Here is a 9,616-nt window from a genome sequence, read left to right as displayed (position 1 = left end):
TTATTTGAAGAGCACTAACGGCGAAATTTGGGCACTTACCAGCACTAACGTAGCACTAACGTTTGACGTTATTAATTCCATTCTATCTCAATTAGGGATAAAAGGCAGGGCCAACTTGACGCAAATTAATTCGTTATAACGGCGTTATTTGAACAGCACTAACGATGAAATTTGGGCACTAACCAGCACTAACAAAGCACTAACGTTTGACGTTAGAAAATCCATTCTATCTCAATTAGGGAAAAAAGTCGGGGCCAACTTGACGCTAATTAATTCGTTATAACGGCGTTATTTGAACAGCACTAACGTTGAAATCTGGGCACTAACCAGCACTAACGTAGCACTAACGTTTGACGTTAGAAAATCCATCCTATCTCAATTAGGGGAAAAAGGCGGGGCCAACTTGACGCTAATTAATTTTGTTATAACGGCATTATTTGAACAGTACTAACGGCGAAATTTGGGCACTAACCAGCACTAACGTAGCACTAACGTTTGACGTTAGAAAATCCATTCTATCTCAATTAGGGAAAAAAGGCGGGGCCAACCTGACGCTAAATAATTCGTTATAACGGCGTTATTTGAACAGCACTAACGTTGAAATTTGGGCACTAACCAGCACTAACGTAGCACTAATGTTTGACGTTAGAAAATCGATTCTATCTCAATTAGGGAAAAAAGGCGGGGCCAACTTGACGCTAATTAATTCGTTATAACGGCGTTATTTCAACAGCACTAACGTTGAAATTTGGGCACTAACCAGCACTAACGTAAAGCTAACGTTTGACGTTTGAAAATCCATTCTATCTCAATTAGGGAAAAAGGCGGGCCAACTTAACGCTAATTAATTTTGTTATAACGGCGTTATTTGAAGAGCACTAACGGCGAAATTTGGGCACTGACCAGCACTAACGTAGCACAAACGTTTGACGTTAGAAAATCCATTCTATCTGAATTAGGGAAAAAAGCGGGGCCAACTTGACCTCAAGTTGGCCCCGAAATTTAAATTGTTCATAAGTTTGTTCTTTTGATTGCACAAACGCTGAAATTTGGGCACTAACCAGCACTAATGTAGCACAAACGAATAGAATTATTTATTTTCTCCGTCCAAAAGTGGTGGGGCCAACTTGATACTAATAACAAATTTCAATGTACAAATGTCCTGAACTCCTAATCCCATGATAGGTCAATAACTGACCACGTGATCATACTAATATTTGACAATTATTTACCCAATGAATGAGATACCATCCAATTTTAAGAACAATTAAGCCCGTCTCACACAGATCTGAACTAAGGCCTCAATCCAGGCTACAACTTAACAGTGTTGCTTAACTTAAACTTCCATACAAATTATTTTATCCTAAGGTGATGGAGGGGTCTCAGACGATCCTTAAAACTAGGTAGGTTTTACCAGCAGAGCCTCTCGTGGTCAGTGTTAATCAGACAAAAACACTTGAAGAATGTGTTACGTACAGGGCAATCAACTGTCGTAATTGTAAATATTATTGTTTATCTATTTCAGAATATGAGTTCATCCGAAGATGAAATAGCCGTAGCAGTGATATCTGCTCCTTTGTTGAGACAAAATCCGCCCTCCCCAACCCCCAAAAAGCGAGAGAGAAAGAGTAAAGAGGAGCTGCTGGTCAAGGAGTGAATTCTTCGCCCCAATAAGGCACAGTAAAGCACCGTATTTTCAATGGCGAATAATTAACTACATATAGAAGATCCTCGTTCGTACAAAAGAAATCTACAGAGTGGACTATTCAGAATTCCACACGATATTGAAAGTAGTAACTCCGAGAATTCGGCAGCGAGATACGAACAACAGGGACTCTGTATCAGCTTTAAAAAGGTCTATAGATCCTTGTATCCACCAGATTGTAGAACTGAAAATCAATTGACTTGTCCACATATGTAAATGAGGACAGTTATCAGGCGCGGAAAACTAAAATAAAGAAAGAGCAAATTTCTAGTATAGGTACTGAGTGTATCCGCTCAGCTCACTACCCACAAAGAATGCCCACATAACCCATAAACTTATACCGCGCCGGGAGCTCCTTTCATGCACTACACTCGGACTTTCTGCATTGTGCCAGCATTGTAGAACTGTTCCCTAAAATTGCACGATGGCCACACCACGTTGATGACAATTAACTCTCATTGTTTCTATTTCTGGTGCTGGTTTACTTTTGGCGCACCACATCTGAATTTTATGTTTATATGTGTAGAATTACTAGTGTAAAATTATTACAAATGCTTTACGACTGATAAAATAAGTGAGTTCATATGAAAGATGCCTGTCTAAAAACTATTTTCCACCGGCGGTGAATTTCTGCACAAGTGTACAGAAGTTGTATTTTTTTTACAAGCGAAACGCTACTAGTATAAAACCATTACAAATGCTATTGAAACTCATATCACTGCCAAAACACATTCGTTTCCACTACCCTCGCTTATGCGGATACCCACTTTCACTGACGCACCCCCTCGCTAACACTTGGGCCCCCCAGCTTCGGGTAGATAGATTTCGTGCTTTTCAGTGGCGACCTAGCGAAGGTTGTTTTGTGTTTTTTGGACTGTAGTTTTTATGCATGCATCCGGACGCTGTATTTATAGGCAAATGGTAAAAGAATTATAATTTTTCAACAATTGCTTATGATAAGTTACCCCTTGAATTTTAACTATGCATTGTGGATATTTTCATGTCGCCCAGCACAAATCATTTAGAAAACAATAAGAAGGAAATTAGTAAAAAGACTCTAATTTTTGAACAATTATTTCGAGTGGTGCGCCAAAAGTATACCTGCACGCTTTTTTAAAACATGTTTCATTTTTTTGTATATTACTTGCAAAACATACTTAAATAACCTATTTTTATTCTTTTAAAAGATTTAATTACATTTGTTCACACCTGTTGTGTTCGGGCGGACACTACTTACTTCACTGAATACCTTCTCTAAGGTCTTTATTCTTGCAATTTTCTAAAATAATATAAATCGTGCTTCACATTATCTAAAAATTCATATTTTTCATATGATTTTGTTAATATTATTAATATTTTTCTTGTCCAGACAGCATTGTTTTGAAATTACAGCGAGAAATAAAGATGAATATCGTCAGGCGCTACTCTTTTCTGATTGGTAGTTGTATGGAAGTCCAGAAGAAAATAGAAACTGCTTCTATTTCTTCCAAGTCAGGATCCAAATAAAGACAGCAGAAAATTTCAACCTGACCTAAGGGCAAGTTACCTCTCACACGATCGTTAAGTAAGGTCGTGAGTTTTAGATCATGAATCGCAGCCTTACTTCAGTCCCGTCTGAGACAGGCTTTACCAATTATTGATATGACAATAAGAAATGTACCCCTCCCAAAATTTAAGATTGGTACGCAAATACACCTGTGTCTTATGAAAAAAGTAGTAAGTCATAATAATAAAGCCGTATCAAGAAAGATAAAATAGGTCAATAACCTTTAAAATTTAAATATTTGTCCATAAGAGGGACACCAACTTGTTATTTGAAAATTCTCAAATTTAAAAGGGAACAAAAAAATATAAAGGTAATAAACCTCTGTACACATTCATCCTTGTCAAAGGGCTCATTTACATTTTTGACAATCTTTTACCCATGAAAAGATACGAAATTTATAAGAACCAATATTATTGTTCCAAATTGGGTAATTTCTTAACTTTAAGGGTGAGCCAATGTACCCCTGCCAAATTTTAAAATGAAAGCATCGATGTTCTCATGCCTTATAAAAGAAAATAAACCAATGAACACATTCGAATATTCATATAAGCTAATGAAACTCCGAAATTTGAATTTTTAATAATTTTTTATCCATAAAAAGGGAACAAAATGGACAACCCAAATTTATACTAATACGTATTAGGGTCCTATAGTATAATACTAAATGTTTAAGTGGGGAGGGGGCAATGTACTAATTCAAATTTTTCAACGGATGCACTAATGTATCTACATCTTAAAAAATAGAATAGACATATGCCCATATAATCATATGAGGTAATAAGACCTCATCAAATGGGGTCAAACCTCCCAAATTTAATTTTTTGGTAGTTCTTTACCCATGAAAGAGAACGTGATGGATCACCCAATTTGATAGTGATCCATATTGATGTCCTATACTATAACACCAAATGCTTATATGCAACCATTTCCAAAATTTAAGGGGTGGGCCTCTCCTAAATTTTAAGAAGGGTGCACTCATATACCTATGTCTTATGTAAGATAATTGGCCCTTATGTAATCATATAAGATAATAGGATCTCATCAAAAGGGAGAGCTTAGGTCAAAACCAAACACGTGGTCGTACTAATTATCGACAATCTTTTACCAATAAAAAGGAAAAAGGTGGACCATCCAAATTTATCATGATACATATTGAGGTCCTGTACTATAATACCGAATGGTTAAATTAGAAAATTTTCTAAATTTAAGGGGTGGGCCAAGGTATTCCTCCCAAAAATTTAAAGGGTTCACCAATATACCCACGTCTTATGATAGGGAATGAACACCTACACATGAACATATAACCATATAAGGTAATAGGACCACATCAAAGGGGATAAAATGGACCAAAAAACAAACACGTGATACAACGCATTGCTTACGTTTATATTTTGACAATTGTGTGCCCCTAAAAGGAAACGAAGTTTACCACCCAAATTTATAGTGATCTATATTACGGTCCTATACTATAATACCAAATGTTTAAAATGGGCAATTTCCAAAATTAAAGGGGTGGGACAAGGCACAACTCTCAAAAATTTAAAGGGGTGCACAAATGTACCTATGTCTTATGATAGGGAATGGATTCCTATATATGAACATAAAACCATATAAGGTAATAGGACCTCATCCAAAGGGGATAAATTAGGTGAAAATTCAAACACGTGGTACAACGTATTGCTTACGTTTATATTTTGGCAATTTTGTACCCCTAAAAGAAACGAGGTGGGCAACCCAAATTTATCATAATACATTTTGGTATCCAGTACTATTATACCAATTGTTTAAATTGGGTAATTTCCAAAATTGAAGGGGTGGGCCATTGTACCCCTCCTAAAAATATAAAGGGGTGTTTCGATATACTATGTCTTATGAAGGGGAATGGATCCCAGTGTACGCCCATATAACTATATAAGTTAATAAGACCTCATCAAAGGGAATAAATGAGGTCAAAAACCCCCGAAATTTGACATTTTGGCAATTTTTTACCCATGAAAGGGAACGAGGTGGACCCCCAATACTAATAGAGGTACATATTAAGGTCCTTGGCTACCATACCCAATTTTTAGATTTGGCAATTTCCAAAATTTAAGGTGGTGTTCCTATGTACTCCTGCCAAAATTTAGGGGTGGGGCAAGGTACCCCTGCCAAAATTTACACGGGGTGGTCCTAAGTACCCCTAGGTCATTGACCCCGACCCAAGGTCATTGACCTTTGACCTATTACGTCACAAAGGACCTATGGCGCCAAACTCGCGCCAACGGGGACCCTACTACTCTCGGCTATCAGTGGCGTATTTAAGGGAAACTATTGGGGAGAAATCAGCCCCCGAAATGAATTCGTTATTTTGTCGAATTGTACGTAAAAACACAAATGCTTCTTACTGTTTCCCAAGCAACCTCCCCGAAACACATTCAAAGTGCGCTACTGTCGGTTATTATAAAAACTCTCTAAGAGACAAAGAACATTCTATGAATTTTCTCTAATAAACTTTTCACTTCGCGAAACAACAAAAAAAAAATTGAGAAAATTATAGAGTTTGAGAATTAAATTTAGGAAATGAATAGTGGAAAGGAAAACGAAATGTCGCTTTTTGTCGAAATTGATATCTTTGTGTAGGCCTTCAGGTGCAGAATCTATTGATAGTGTAAAAGAAAATAAACCACATTTTATTTTTTTTTCCTGCTCTACTTTAAGTAGTCTGCAGTTTCAAAGTGTAACAGTCAATTTCTCAGATCGAAGAAAAAAAATACATTTCGCCTTTGTTTCCTGTAGCCTCAAATACTATTGCTGAGGCCTGAAAACTACATACAAGAAATTGCAGGGGTCCTGGCCCCGTCGTCCCTGCGGACGTTCATGCATGTAATAGTTTATTGTTCATTCACTAATAACAGGGTTTCCAGCCAATGACTTTTGGGGGGGGGATTTTTACTTTTTGATAAGCTGATATTGAGAGTAGGAATAGGACGGGACCAAAATACGGGGCATTTGCCTGTCCCGACTGAATTTGCGGTGACGTGGGTATAGTGATGGGCAGTAGGAATATTCCCGGTGGGAAGGAATTTAAAAATGGGAATATTCCTGGGTTTTTTCCCTGGCCTATAAATTCCCGGGAAGGAATTTATTTCCTTTTCTTTACTTTATCTTCCAAATTATAAGAACCATATGACTAATTACTTTATTTTAATATATTATGATTTACTTCTAGGTTTTAAAGAATTTTTTAGTTAAAAAATTTAAAATTATTTGACGGTACTTTATGTAACTAATAATATGATTTTTTAAGTTCCATTCCCATTTGAACTAAAAAGTAGGGTAATTGTTTAGTATTGGAGGCAAAAACTAGCAAAAAATAGGATGATTTACGGAAGAAATGAGTTGATAGTGATGTTCAAGTAGTCAAGAAAGTATCGAACATATATTTTTTAAGGCAGTAGGGGATTTATACAAAACGGAAAGGTAAGTGCAAGTGATTTATGTGAGAAAAGAAAGTGAATTGTTGGTAACGAAGATAGAAAACAACGTGCCATGTGGGGCTCTAACCTGCCTTCATTCGCTAACGCTCGCTCTGCTATGTTGTCTGAATTTAATGTTGGTAACGTAATTTAAAGTATGAAACCATAAAACAACCGCATCGGAATAGAATATCGCAAAAATGTATGTGCAAAAGCTGTCCCCCCCCCCAATGCTAAAGAACAGCCAAAATTAGCAAAGTACTAATTTACAAATGATGAAAAGGAACCATTTTGTAAAGTAAATTAGAATTATGTAGAAATAGAGATGAAGTACTATTAATAAACCCTGAACCACCATTACTAATAGACGTCGGTCTGTCTCCTCCCTCTGACTCGAATTTCTGAAGAGGTACTCGGACTTCTTTTGCATGTGAATTAACGTATGGAATTTCGAGAAATAGGTAGAATGAAAGGTAGTGTATGGCAATGTTACGTGCTAAAATATAAAGATAAGTAAGTATCTTGCAAATTTTCTGAACATAAATATGTATGCGCAAATGTTGATAAATTGGTGACATGTGTCTTCTAGCATTTACCCAATCTAATTGGTTTGTAACATTTATAAATTTAATGTGTTCATAATATCAGTAATAGAGTCAAGTAGATCAAATCCACTTACATATAAATTTAAACTGTTACATATAATTTTTTCACACATATTTAATTGATAGAACATATTATAAATAAATATATATTTATGCTTACTCTCTAAATATAATAAAGTGTTAATAAAGTAACACAGTATCGTTCAGAATATACATTTTAAAGAATCCTCTGTGGACAACAGTAATAATATGCTGTGATATAAAAATTAATTCAACTTTGAAATCATAATATAGTAATAGAATGCAATTTTCTTTCTGATTGAACATAAATTCCCATTTTGGGAATCTTCCCGGGAATTTTCCCAGGGAATATTCCCGAAAAATATCTTCCCGGGAATTTACCCATCACTACACGTGGGACATTCGTATCCAAAACTGTACTGTCCCGTTTTCTACGGGACGTACGGCAGACTTAGACATAGACTAGTAACGATAGATTGATTACCTTTAAACACGTTTCATTAGTTGTGTTTTATTTTAAAATTGTTATAGCCCAAAGTAAAAAAGTAAATTCTGCTTTTTGTTAAAAAAAAAAAATCGAAGCAGAATAAAGCGTTGGTATTGATTTTAATTTGAATGTTCAAATATTTCTAGAAGAAAACGAACTAAAATTCCGGAGGGCAGTTACGAACTATTGACAAAGTTACTGTTTTCACAGTAAATTTAAGAAGAAGAAGAAGAAGAATTATGTTGATGTTTCGTTATGATCAATAATGAATCCGTCATCAACTACATTTAATATGTGAGTTGCATTTTCAGATGTTTATTAATCATATATTATTATTTGTTCCTTAAGAGATTGGAAGATAATGTACAAAAGGCTCTTATAGACATGTCCTGGTAATGACTCCAGATTGCTATCCCAATTCATGGATGCTTAAACTCATAAAATTTACAGAAGAAATAAATGTGTTACCTGATTTCATAATAGGATTCTGTAAGTAATCAAAATATATTGATATCTTACTTCTTACGTATAGTTTAATAAAGTTTTGTTGTGCGCTTTACTGTATTTTTACAACTTCATACTCTATTATGAAGAAGACATTTAACTAGTGAAATGCTGTGTGAAGGTAGTGTAGAAGTGTCACAGAGCTGTGCTAAATGCAAGCCATGCTTTATGCCTTCTAAGGTATATTTGCACTTTCCTCGCTTTTGGGTTTACCCACCGTCGCTGACGTGACTATGACTTACCGACTCATCTCCGCCCGCATCATCCTCCTGCGCTCCTGCACTGACTCAATTATATAAACGGGGGGCGCGGTGGCTCAGTGGTAGAGCGTTCACCTCTGGTGCTTGGGGTCCCGGGTTCGATCCCAGCCCCCGCCAAGTGAACTTTGTGGTGGACAAACACCGTGCTCGTGGGTTTTCTCGGGGTTCTCCCGTTTCCTCCCACTTTCTTCATTCCACCATTTCACTCATCTCTCATAATCACCGTCTCCTTTAGCCTAACCGGCATAACCGTGGGACGTAAAACTCAAAGATTTCATTTCAATTATATAAACGCTTTCCAGGGGCCTAATAGCAGAAAGTAGAACGTGCTTTGAGCAGTTTCAGTTTTATAGTGTGCATGCATGGGTTGTATTTGTACTTAAGCTTCGTAAAGTCAATCAGCATTCATTAATTCAACTTAAATAATTTCTGAGAGAATTGCATTTCCTGATAAAGAAAATATTTTTAAAATGTTTGTACGCAACTATCAAAACGTTAAAATACGACACAAATTATTTACGATAATTTAATGTATAAACAGAGTTCAATTGTTGAATGAAATGTGGTTGAAATGTTGAAGATTTTCCCGGTATGATTTTACTTTGACAAGGACAGTGACTGGAACATGTTGTTCCATGTTCAATCACTTGCTAAAACTGTTTGTAGCAGTAGTAAAAAAAAAAAGAAAAAAAAAAGAAAGAAATAAATTCAACAAAATTTTGAGCTTTACGTCCCACGCTTATGCCAGCTAGGCTAAAGGAGACAGTGAAGATGAGGAATGAAGAAACGGTGGAATAAAGAAAGTGGGGGAAGCGAGAGAACCCCGAGGAAACCCACGCACACGGTATTTGTCCACCACATAGTTCATTTGTCGGGTGGAGTGTTTTAACCCGGGATCCCATGCGCCAGAGGTGAACGAAGTTTATTGTGAAATGAACTGGTGGCAGTGGCTATTTTTTCCACTAGGTGTCTGACCTTAATGTGCAGTCATTGGGTAGTTTGCTTTTGTGATGTCAGCTGTTCGTAGCTCCAT

At 36.3% G+C, this 9,616-nt stretch overlaps 1 protein-coding gene across 5 annotated transcripts in view; it reads left to right on the top strand.

The window, feature by feature from the left end:
- Positions 1 to 7,989: 7,989 nt before the first annotated feature.
- Positions 7,990 to 9,616, top strand: part of LOC145690862 (uncharacterized) — a 72,502-nt gene continuing 70,875 nt past the window's right edge. For 2 of the 5 annotated variants that reach the window (XM_081766246.1, XM_081766247.1), the window contains exon 1: positions 8,014 to 8,308. The gene's annotated coding sequence lies outside the window, so the exon portion shown is untranslated. Of the gene's footprint in view, positions 8,309 to 9,616 lie in introns of all 5 variants that reach the window. The other 3 variants (XM_081766251.1, XM_081766250.1, XM_081766248.1) reach the window with 3 other exon arrangements.

This window comes from Thermobia domestica, chromosome 7 (genome assembly GCF_964235325.1).
Source record: "Thermobia domestica chromosome 7, izTheDome1.hap1.1, whole genome shotgun sequence".
In the NCBI taxonomy this organism is placed as follows: Eukaryota; Metazoa; Arthropoda; class Insecta; order Zygentoma; family Lepismatidae; genus Thermobia; species Thermobia domestica.
The sequence above is the reverse complement of the archived record's forward strand: the minus strand, read 5'-3'. Positions and strand labels throughout refer to the sequence as shown.